Genomic DNA, 13,218 nt, shown 5'->3' on the forward strand with positions numbered 1-13,218 from the left:
ATATGCTGAAAGAGAGACATTGATGGAGTTGGAGTTTCGAGAAAACAGGGGAACTTGCAGTAGTCACACTGGAAAATGAGAATGTTAGCATATCAGAGAAAGATCATGGAATAGCCAGGCATTGTCGAGTTTGGGTACCATGAGCTATTATGACCTTACTCTGAACACCTGTAAAGTTCTTCACCATCTCTATCCAGCAAGCTAGGTGAGGTTGAATTCATCAAGGGTTGAGATTTTCTAGACAGGTTTGACAGAAAGACAATGGGTAAAGGAAGTTGTGCATATTGAAGAAAGAATAGCTGCAGTGCGGACCATGGTGATCCAAGCTGAATGAGGAAAGAAGGGGCTCACAAAAGGGATGAATACATAGAGGGAGGTGGTGAAAGCCAAGAGAACAAGTAGAAAAGTTAGAGGCTGGAACGTTAAATGCATCAACCTCCTGGACAGTAAATAATCCATGATGATTGCAGGATTTGAGGTGAGGAAATCTGGGAGCAAAATGAAGAGAAGCTGATACCTAAAGGGGCCTGATGAGAGATTGAGTCAGCTAAAAGGAAGCAAAGGGCTTACATATAAAAGGTGGAGGAATACAGAGCTCTCCATCTTAGTACAAATAGCGGCATGTGTTGATGTCACTCTAACCCTGAAGGGAGAGGCATCTAGAAAATAGGCAGTTTGTACTTGAGAAATGTGAAGTTGTATCCTCAGTGAAGAGCCAGGTTTTGTTTAGGGCCAGATGGTAGATAGAATATTCTGAGAAGAGGGTAAGGAAATAGGTAGTGTGTTAACCAGGGAATGGAAAGAGTTAGAAGAGGTGGGGTGAAATCAAATGGTGTATTCAGTTCAAAAGAAAGAGTCTAGAGATAGGAGGCCTGGAGGGTTAAGTAGTCTGGAACACTGTGAAAGAATTAGGCTGGTGGAATTCAGGGATTTTGGTAACAGGAGAGTTTTGATTTGAGGCATAAACTTACATTACATAGTTGCTTATGTTTTTCAGTGACATCCTAATGTCTGGATGTGGAAATGTTTCTGGATTGATTCTCGGCCTCTAGGAATCAATTATTTCTGATAAATATGTTAATTAGCTTTCCTGTTATGAATTGCATTTTTCTGTGGATAAGGAGAGAGTGGGCCATCTAGAGCTAAAGAATTTATGTAGGATAAAAGACTGAGGGAGCAATAAGCTAATAGGAGGACTAGGGAGAGGGATAAAGCCTCAGAGGGCTTCTTCTATGTTCTGCTCTGGGTCTGGCCTGAATTTGGGGGGAGGATTTTGCTCTTTGGGAGATGGACAGCACTCAGGGTCAGAGGACAGGTAGTGGAATACAGGAAACTGCTTGGGTAAATAATAAGAGGTGTGTTGGGAAGGTGAGCTTTATATATATGTGTACACTGGTGATTTCTTGGAGGTTGACATATCAGGAGGCACTAAAAATACAACTATGGAAAATGATCTTGGGAGAAAAACATTTCTCTTTAGAAGGTATGACATTACTATATCTCATACGGCTTCTCCTGTTACTTCATACATTTCAATAACATGGACCTTCTTTCAATTTGTCGATCAAGTCATGTTTCTTCTTGTCCCAGGTCTTTTGCACATGCCATTCCTTTTGGCAGGGACACTCTTGCTTCTCATTGTCTTGGACAACGTCTAGTCATTGTCTCAGCTAAAATTGCATTTCCAAGTTAGTCTCTCTCTTACTTTATCTCATAGTACTGTGTGTGTACTTCTTCTCTACAGAAAATTTAATTAAGTCATTATTTGCCTTAGTCATACATTCAACATCCTCCTCGTTCATTTTTCTCTAAGCCCTACAAGGGCAGGAAACAGGAAGGTTTTCTCTTTTTTTTTTTCCATTACAAAATTTCTAGAACTTAAGAGAGTCCCTGACACAAAGCAGGTGCTTTGAATCGCTGATTTAATGAATCAGCACAAAAATGCTGTGTTTTAAAATATGTAATTATGAAAACTCATCATGAAAACCTCATGTAAATCCATTGTGAATTGTTTGTTATTATGCAAAATTTTTATTAACTAAAAAGGTGTTGAGAAATGAAAAATTATTTCAGATTAAACAACGTTCCCTCACTCAAGTTAAGCTAGTTTACTATTTGATAACAGTAAGGACACTAGAATTCCCATTCTCAGTGTTTAGAATGAAATAATTTCTCTGTGAAGCTAAGGTTTGTGTCTGCATATCATAGAACTGAAGGAATGCATATCAATTTAACCTTACACCGGCTGGGTTTTTCTCAGACTCTATAGAAACAGTAGTTCTTTCCAAGGGGTAGCAGGTTGAACAGCATTTTGTAGGCTATTCCAAAGGTGCAACATTTAGTTCTTAATAGAAGAAAGAAAACTACTGTTTAAAATGAAATTAAATATGTGTCTTAAAGAGCTTTTCCTTGATAAATTGGACAAGGGAAGCAGTTCCCATAAGATATCTAAATATGAGAAGAAAGTCACATAAGGAAAAATCTGTAAAATAAATTATTTTAATAAAGCCCATTAACTGATGGGGCTTTTCCCCAAATCAACAAAATGTAAAAACTGTGGTTTCAGAGCAAAAATAAGGAAACATAAGACTTCAAGAAATTAAAAGCTGGATGGGACCTCAGGTGGTTGAATCCATTGATTCCCAATTTGGGTCAAGGGACTAGAGATAAAAATGAAAAGAATCCTCAGAAAAATCCCCTTCCTAAGTAGCTAACCTGATACAAAAGGATAGGAAAAAGTCAAGGATTTTGTTTTCATTTATTTATTTATTTCAGAAGGAAGTCCTTGAGAAGAGGTCAATTTTATAACCACTTATCCTAGACTTAGTAGAAGAGGCTATCTCCAAAGTGAGAAGACTGTATTACTGAATGATTAAAAATATTTTTAGGATAAACTTAATTTTTTTTTTAAATAACATTTATTGTTCTCTGGTTACAGCCTCATATACAGTTATTGTAAAAGCTATAAAGTCAAGAGAACAAAGAAATAAAAACCACAGCAATAATTTAATTCCACACGAAGATAACTAATTTACAACTAAAACCACGGTTTGCCATGACAGGTTCCTAATGTTAATAGAGTGAATTGTTCAGAATGAAGGCAGTAAAGCAGAAGGCCACACCTAACTTTAAGATTGACACAATCAACCTGCAGAAAATTACATGACTCGGCACAGAGGTAAAAGCTGACAAATTCTTACCTGGTCCCTACTACAATTTCAGGCAACAGAAGTAACTGAAAAAAAAAAAAACAAAAAAACAACAAGGAAAGGATTAATAAATAGAAGGCAAATATACTAAATACAAAGGAAAAGAGAAATAAAACCAGTAGTCTCATTTCTTTTAAAGGAATTTAGCAATTTAGTTAAGAAATAAAGGAGAAAATTCCAACTGTATAGTATTGTGATTGAGAAAACTAATGTAACCATAGATAGAGAACATTAAAAATGGTTAAATGAGATGGGGTAGACATATGCTGCTTTTCTTCAGTCTCACATCTGTTCTTCCAATTTTTCTTTGACAAAGTACTCTTTATCCACATTGCATTCAGGAAGGGACAGATTCCATCACCAGTTCCAGCTTTTGACATATGCCTTAAGACAATAAAACATTTTAATCTACCTTAATTTCCACCAGAGCCCCCAAAACTGCTTTAGGAATTAGGCACATGAATCAATTTAGGCCAATGGGAATCAGGCTGGGGTTTTATGGACATAGTTAGGAAATAGTGCTCTTTTCTGCTGAATTTGAGCAAAGTGGCATAAATCTAGAATTGTCTACTGTACTGAAAGTGAAACCAACATACATCATAATAGAGTTGAGCCCCTGGATGTTAAGTTTTATGCATCTAACACCACTCATGGACTCTGTAATTACACAAAACAATGCATCCTTTTTTTCAGCCCTAAGAAAATTGAAACTGGGTTTCCAGTTACTTTCAACCGAAGCAGCTCTGACAATCTTTTAGCTTATATGCAAGTCTATGCCAATAACTTTTCAACTTTATATATAAGAAAAAAAAATAAATGATCAAAATAGATTTAAGGAAACGTGAAGATTTTAAAAGATTATCACATTTTCCACATGTACTCATCCTTTCCCATCAAACTTATTCAGACTCAGTTGGTTTTTAATAAGTTCTTTCCACTCTTTAAGGAAGTGATCATTCCTGTGAATTAACTTGGACTTGAGCGATGCCATTCAATATGGCAACTACTGGCCACATGTGGCTATTGAGCTCCTGAAATATGTCTAGCCTGAATTGAGATGGACTCTAAGTATAAAATACACACTGGATTTTGCAGACATAATATGAAAAAAGGAATGTAATATATTTTCAATAATTTTTGTATTGAATGCATGTTGAAATATTAGTATTTGATGTGTTGGTTTGAACAAAATATATTAAATTAATTTAAAATGTTTCTTTCTACCTTTTAAGTATGACAACTGAAAAAATTTAAAATCGCATATGTGGCTCACACTTGTGGCTTGTATTATATTTATACTGGACAGTGTTTGCCTAGAGTATATAAAAAAGGAAAAATTTTAAACTTTAGTGAAATACATAGGACATTTTTCTTATATTAATGTTGATTGTGATTTTGCAAGTGTAACATCACCTTAATATATAAACCCTGAGAAGAATTTAAAATAAACAGACATGCACTGCCTTTGTGAATACAGACTACTATCTTGTGTATACTAGGCTTAGTAAAAGTTTGAAAATCTTGACAAAAAATTGACTTCTTATTATGGAAACAAATTTACTTGTTGACACATGTAGGTAGGACTGGTTCTAGGCACAGTTTGATTCAAAGTTCAAATGATATACCAGGTCCATAGCCTGGCTCTTGGTTGGCCCTGTTCTCAGGTTCTAATCGGTGGCCCCATTGGCTTCAGGCTCAGAGCATGATGTCTCCCAGTCCAGTAGATGAGAGTTCTCATCTGCTAACTCCCATATAAGTTCTGGGAGTTATTTTCTGACACTGGCTTGAATTGGGTCAATTACATTCTTCGTGGAGGAAGCTGGAAGACTGATTTTGTGTTCAAATATAAAACTTATTATTATGACCATGTGGCAGAGACTGCTAGTTGTCCCCCAATACCTACTCTCAGTTTCTTTCTTAATTATGGGACCCTGATTTTTACCAGACACAATAAATAAACACCATATTTCCCAGAGACCCTTGCAGCTAGGTGAGTACAGGCACTTAATTCTAACAATGGGATGTTGTGACTTCTGGCAAATATTCTTTTTTTAAAAAAATTTATTTAATTTCATTTTTTTTGCGGTACGTGGGCCTCTCACTGTTGTGGCCTTTCCCGTTGCGGAGCACAGGGTCCGGACGCGCAGGCTCAGCGGCCATGGCTCACCGGCCCAGGCGGTCCGCGGCATGTGGGATCCTCACGGACCGGGGCACGAACCCGCGTCCCCTGCATCGGCAGGCGGACTCTCAACCACTGCGCCACCAGGGAAGCCCCTGGCAAATATTCTTAACAGGAACGAACGTCCTTTTTCATCCTTGTTTCTTTCCTTTAGGCTGAAAAGCATATGTGATGGCTGAGTTTAAGCAGCCTCTTTTGACCATAAAGTGTAACCATGTGTGGAGGAGAACATGACAATATTATCAAATGAATCTGAAAACCTGGTGATTATGAGACTTTCATGTGAGACTGGTTAGGATTATATGAGAGATATGAATGTCTATCTTGTCTAAGTTACTGTTATTTTAGGTTTTCTACCACTCAAGAATGAACCTAATTTTTACTGATAGAATTCCAAACTATCAATGTTGTATATGATCCAGGTCATTAATTTTGGATAGCTATTAACATTAAGGAACAGACTAAATCAAATTTTGCTCATATTTATTTTTATTGGCAAATACCTGGTTTGATAGTTCCCTTTATTTTACTGTATATATTTTTAGCCACCTTATTTTTCTTTATATTACTATTTTGATTATAGTTAATATTGAACATGTTTTTAAAATTCTAATGTTCAGTAGTTTATTAAGGTTACCTAAGTAGTGTTATGTGAGCTGTAATTATTCAGGTTTTTTAAATGCAGTTTATCATTATATAATTTAGGAAGTGTCAGCCTAATTATCAAATGTCACATACATTTTAGTTCTAGCATTTATTATGAACACCTTTGCAGTTATTAAATCAATACCAAAATTCCTGTCTGGACATGAGGTTTTATTTCTCCTTTAAAGATTTATACAGATATAATCTTTCTTAGTATTTATGATAATGTCATAGTTATCTATAAAAATGTGTGTGAAACAAAGATGTGTGTATATAAATAAACCTTAAAAATACAAAAATTTAAATTTGAAGGACAGTAAATTCAACTATAGAAGTGATCAGACCAAAAATGAAATAACTTTTTATCTTCTACTTAGAAAAGAATTCAGGAAAAAAGCAGGATTAAAACAGTTGATTTAGTAAAGCTAGTGTTAAATAGGCTTAGAAAAATACAGTTTTTAGGAAAAAAAGATAGGGAATCCTGGAAAGTCGGAGGGAAAAACAGAGATGAATCAACCCAAGTATGCAGAGGGGGAGTCATGGTTAAAGTGTCATGCAGACAGCGTTGGCTGTGATATGAAAGATCCTGGTAAGGGGAACTCTTAAGAGGAAAGAGAATCATATTGGAGCAGAGAATTGGGTTAGGAGGAGGCTGCAGCAGCCCTGAGTTAACCGTTAAGGGTAGAAATAGAGAGCAGATTGGAGTGAGTATGTTAGAAGCTATTTAGCAGAAAATCTGGTAATAGTCTAGGTCTGTCTTTACAGCAAGTGCAGGGTTAAAAACCTCATCAACGTGATTTACTGAGAGGAATGGGCTATTGCAAAGAGAACTTTAAGAAGAAAATTAATAGAAGAAACAGGAGCAGTTTTGTCATTTATCAAGTAGGTAATGAGAAAGCCCCAAGCACCCTTAGTGAAATCAATAGGGGAAGTTCAGGGATGATAAAAATTCTGGGATGAATACATCACTTGAGAGCAATAGAGTTTCAAGAAATTTCAATATTCTTAGAACTCCAGTCATGACTATGACTTAGCACTCCAGCTATGACTCTCTGATCCCTGAAGATGGTACAAAACATACATTAGGATGAAATGATTTCAAATCACTGGATAATTTTCACAACTATTTTTAGCGATGGCATAGCAAATAATATTGGATACGGGTGTTGCTTTTAAATTTTTCTTTTTCTCTAGGAAATGGGTCCTATTTAAATTTGCATTACATTGGAGATAAATATAGTTTCCTGGTACTACTGAAAAGTTTCAAACAATACATTTGGGGGGAGTCAATATGGAATTAAATGGAATTGGACTAAGCCTCATTGATAATAGCATTCATACCAATTCATGACAAGGACATAGGTTTGCACTTTGTCCGTGCATGAGGCACTGGAATATTTTCTATGTTACGGCACCGTCAAAGAGGGAAAAGACAAGGCTTACTTACAAGAATATTATTTTTTTACACATATGAATTCTGTTAGGTTTCCTGGTATGTTGAGATATGTGTATTTTTTTTCCAGGTGGTACAGTTTTATTTCATTTCTGGCATGGCCCAGGTGTTTCTTTTGCATGCCTGTGCACACACATAAGGGGTCAATGAACCCAGGCATATATTCGAGTAGAAATATTTTTTGAATTATTGCTTTGAATTATTTTTTTCAAATGTTTTGTATTAGGAAGAATGTAAAGTATGATTTTTAATACTTTTGCATTTTTATGCACAAGTGGATATTTTAGGGCAAATTTAAGTAGATTTATATTAGTATAATTTATTTATTATATTAACATATATATGTATAAATATATATGTAGACTTAGAACTGTTTAGTAGTTGAAAAGCTTTTGGAACCTCTTTAAGAAAGTCAAAGAAATAAAAAGTAAGGAGAGCATGGCTCCTTTTTCAGAGTAATTCAGATTTACGAAGGCCCAACTTCTCATTCTAGCTATGCCACCCAGACTTTGAGAAATTAAGTTCATTCCTCTTCTTATGTGCTCTGAGAAATAGGAACCAGAAAAGTCTTCACAGTATGTGAATATTGATTTTAGAGGGGTTGGGAAAGAGAATGAAATAATGGATTTATCGAAGGATTCTATACTGTTTTATTAAAAACTAAGTTGCACTTCCATAGTGCCATAGGAATGTAAAGCACTTTTATTCATATTATCATGCTTGAATTCTCATGAAAATCAATTATAATTCTCCCCAAACTTGTACCCTTGTTAAAACTGGTATATATAGCTATTTCTGATAAGAATGTTGATTTGGGCTCATTCCTGGCTTCCTTTATGTATTAGTTTATATATTTTTTATTCTTTCCTCCCTATAAATTTTGTTATATTCTTTTAATGATGTATTCTTAAAAGTTTCCTTAATATTTTCCTAAACAAGTTGAGTTCCAATTAAATTAAAAAATAAAAAGAAAATGAAAGAAATGCTATTTTAACAATTAAAAAATCCCCACTTATCATACTAAGTGAAGTAAGCCAGGCAGAGAAAGACAAATATCGTATGATATCACTTATATGTGGAATCTAAGAAAGTCATACAAATGAAATTATTTACAAAACAGGAATAGACTCACAGACATAGAAAATAAACTTATGACTACCAAAGGGGAAAGGCAAAGGAGGGATAAATTAGGAGTTTGGGATCGACCTACTGAACAGCACAGGGAACTTTATTCAATATCTTGTAATAATCTGTAATGGAAAAGAATCTGAAAAAGAATATATATATATATATATAATATATTATCTATCTATCTATCTATCTATCTATCTATATCTGAATCACTTTGCTGTACACCGGAAACTAACACAACATTGTAAATCAACTATACTTCAATTAAAAAACAAAACAAAACAAAACCCACTGAGGTTTAAGGTGATTCAGTCTACTGATCTATACAATAATATAACTAAGGCCTAATATCAGGTAGTTTTTCCACCATAGTTTCTCCATAGCTCTTTGTTTTCTGTGGTTATCTTTGTCATCTTATGCATAAATTAATGCACTCTTTAAAGCTGGGTTAGAGGGTGAAAATGGCTGCAGGAAAACTTTTAATAATAATGTTACCCAGTTTTGATAGACTAGTGCCTCATGGGATTTTACCATTACAGAACTCCACATATGTGGACATTCAGGAAAAAACAATCCAAACCTAACAGCAACCTCAACAAAATGAGTCTCCCGCCCCCTCTTGGTATACTTTTTCTGATTAGTGGTTCCAAGTCTCCACACTCCCATTGGATCACTCTTCTCTTTCAGGAAGAATCACCCTTTTTCTCCTCTGTCTATTCTCTTCCTAATGTCAGTTCCAAAAAATGCTGTGCCATCTTTCATACATCTTCTGTTAAGCCTTAAGAAAAACTGTGGAATGAAGACTCTTTATAAAATTTATTTGCTTAAATAATTCTAGATAACAGTAGGCTCTTACGTTTTTAGGCTAAAGCCCTTTTCTGGTATCTCTGAAATTATTGCATCTTTGTCTCTTTAACTGACAACCTCTAAAGTCACTATCCTCCACATTTGTAGACCCTCAGCTCGCTACACCAAAGGGGTAGTCCCCTATACCCAATCTCATACTAACAATAACCCCAAAAGACTGAGGTGATTTCTAGAATACAAGGGAGCTGTAGGACATAGCTAGTTTTCAATAGTGGTCGCTGCTTCTTAAAATGCCCATTTAGGAATTCAAAGTATTAATTGCAGTAGGTATTAATTGCAGTAGCAGGAGTTGTAGTTAGCATTCTTTTGTGCTGTGTCATGCATTATTTTATAAGCCTTTTCTCATTTAATTATTACAAAACTCTATGATTTAGTACTATATTGTCTCCATTTTATAGAGAAGATAGCTGATTTTAAATCACTTTCTTTAGAGGAATTGGGTGCTTTATATTATATTTATATTTATCTCTCTGTATATATATTTATAAATAAGTAGATAGGCTTACACATGTAAATTTTTAACTAAAGAGTTTGTGTATATCCTAAGAATTTGATTCCATCACCTGTAGCAGAGCATCTTTGAGGAAAAAAAAAAACAACTATATAGTTTCTTGCAGTTTCTACAGTTTAATTTAGTTAAAAATGTAGCTCCTTTCGAAACTTCCTAAAGAAGCTGACAAACCAAATGTGAGTCTTTAAATGACTGTATTGTGTTCAAATATTTATGGGATGGCAGAGGAAGCTCTAAGACAGCAAGAAACAAGAATTCAAGCAATAATTGGAGATTTTAGTTTCTGAGGGATTTGAAGTTTCTGAAAGGCAGTAACTGGGTTCCCTGTCATTTATAAATGCCCAGGAGACCACAGAGAGGATTTAAAGGGCCTTAGAGTTAAAAGAGACAGCATTCAAAGGGAAGAAGGCAAGCAGATGTTGGAAAGGCTCACAAAAGTTTAAGGTGTGTTACAGGAATCAGCACATGACCAGGGTACAGGCTATCGAGAAAAAGCAGAACAGAATTACTGATAAATTCTAACCAATTAGGAATTTACAGTACATTTTATAATTATAATTTCTCACTGATATGCTCTGAAAAATTTATAATTTAGCTTAATAAGGGAAGAATTATTTATGGAAGGAAGAGCAGAAATAGGGAAATTAAGATTGATTCCAGATTTCTGAAGCGTTTTACCTGTTTTAGATGTTAGTTCAAATCTTTCATGAGTGCTACCAAAATAACTATGGGGGGCAGAAAAAATAAGAATAAACTCTTTTATACCTCGAAGTTCCAGCAGCCAATAAAAATAATAATATAAAAATATAATAATTTATATTTACCTTTAGCATATTGTATTAAAGAAGCAAATTCTTACAGTAGGATACCAAGAGCAGCGGCCTCTGGGAACTGGTTAAAAATGCAAATGTTTGGGTCCTACCCCAGACCCCTTAAATCAGAAACTCTGGGGTGTGGCCATTTGATGTGTTTTAGCAAGTTCTCCAGGTGATTGTGATGTATGCTCAAGTTTGAGAAACGCTGGGTTAAGGTAACACCAGGTGCTATGGCCGACAAACCCCTAATCTCAATAGATTAAGACAATTAGAATTAATTTCTGCTTAGGGAAGAACTCACGGCTGGTGTGGCTCCTTGAGAAGCTGTCCTGCTTGGATACAGTCCTCCCCTTGGTGGCTCTGCACATTGACCAAGTGGCCCCATGTATCTTGGGAGGCATTTCCATTGTAGTTGCCTGAAATGAGAATAACATTACTTTAGCTAACATTCCTTTGGCCACATCCATCTAACTGCAAGGGAGGCTGGGAAATATAGCCCAGTTTATGCCTAAAACACAAGGAAGCCAATGTCAGTAGCTAGCTGACTTTGCCAAGCACATGCTTACCTATCAATTCTTTTTTTTTTTTTTTTTTTAATAAATGTATTTATTTATTTTTGGCTGTGTTGGGTCTTCGTTTCTGTGCGAGGGCTTTCTCCAGTTGCGGCGAGCAGAGGCCACTCTTCATCACGGTGCGCGGGCCTGTCACTGTCACGGCCGCTCCCATTGTGGAGCACAGGCTCCAGACGCGCAGTCTCAGTAGTTGTGGCTCACGGGCTTAGTTGCTCCGCGGCATGTGGGATCTTCCCAGACCAGGGCTCGAACCCGTGTCCCCTGCATTGGCAGGCAGATTCTTAACCACTGCGCCACCAGGGAAGCCCCCTATCAATTCTTTACTCCAGTTTCTCTATTGAACTGTATACATGTTTCTATTCTCATAGCTCCATTTATCTGCAACATTTGTTCACAGCCTATTTACAATTTTAACCCTGTACTCGATCTTGGATACTGTGCTATCTCCTTAAACATTTCACAGATAGTAAAAGAGCATCCTGTGTTTTGAATTTTGTCAGTTTTAACTTTAACATAAATACGCCCATACAGGCTAAATTAGCTGAATCACTAGAAAATTTTTTTTCTATAGAAATAAATTTTTAAAATTTTTTTATCATATTTATATGCCAGTAGCATAAAACTATGTTCTAGAAACTACCATATGAGCTGGAAGAATCAAAAACGTATTTTAATAAACGCTGGTGGTATTACAAAAGTTAGAAAGAAACAGTGTCTTTACACAGCCTACCAACTGCATGGGTGAGTCTCCTATCCTGTTACTTCAAAGAGCTCTCTTTCCTTTTCTTTCAGTTTTGGATTTCTGCCAGAAGATAAAGAGCATGTTATTCAGCTTGGTCTTTGGAGAGATATAACCGAACTGGCAGATAATTTATTAATACTGCTTGACCTCTTTGTCATACTGATTTATTTATTTACTTATTGGAGGGGAGTGTATACACTGGGATGTCCTATTAAGAGAGGTTATGGAATCATCCTAGGAATGTGTGTGTGTGTGTGTGTGTGTATGTGTGTGTATTTGTGTTTCTCTGAAGTAGACATTTGACTAGATACCGTATTGAAGATTTATAAATCACGATGATTTTGTGATTTTATTCTAAAACTATTTACCTTGCTCATTTGAATGTCTATGAAAATATTATGTCTGCATTTAAAATCAGAAAATATCACCAATTATGAACCAAAACTAATGTCTCAGATCTCTGGAATTCTTTTGGTGACTGTCCTGTATTTCTAACTGGCATCTATCTGCCTGGAAGTTGTGTACATTTAAAAATTTGTGCCTGGACTGGTCATTTAGATTCTTAATTACAAATATTAAATTAAAATTATATATATATATATTAACCCTGGTTTTATAAACTTAAAAAAATCAACCCCAAATATTAAAGTTTTGGAAATGGTGTCATTTTCTTTAATTCAAATGTTAGCTCATCACAAAATACTATTTTATTGAGAGTTCAAGACCTGATACATTACTCAGAGCAAGAAGGCATTTCTTTAAGTGTTATAATACTAACAGCATCAGTAAGTATTTACTGAATAGTTGTAAAAGATTATTGCCATAAGATTGGCCTTATGTGGTATATTTACACATGGTTTTGCTGCTCAAAGGCAAATATGAATTAAATAAATAAATATGTTTACTATGTTCAGGGTAGATTTGACATAGCCTGAGGAATAAATCTGTGGCCAAGTAGCATGATATGTGTGTGACACCTACCATCATTTTATAGGTTTCACTTTAAGACATACATGGTTTGTAATTCCTGAGTATTTTCCTTCCTATTTAAGTAAGCTGCCGCTAATTCAGCAGTGGTATAAGCTTAGAATTAA

The sequence above is a fragment of the Lipotes vexillifer genome, unplaced genomic scaffold (genome assembly GCF_000442215.2).
Source record: "Lipotes vexillifer unplaced genomic scaffold, Lipotes_vexillifer_v1.1 scaffold598, whole genome shotgun sequence".
Taxonomy (NCBI): domain Eukaryota; kingdom Metazoa; phylum Chordata; class Mammalia; order Artiodactyla; family Lipotidae; genus Lipotes; species Lipotes vexillifer.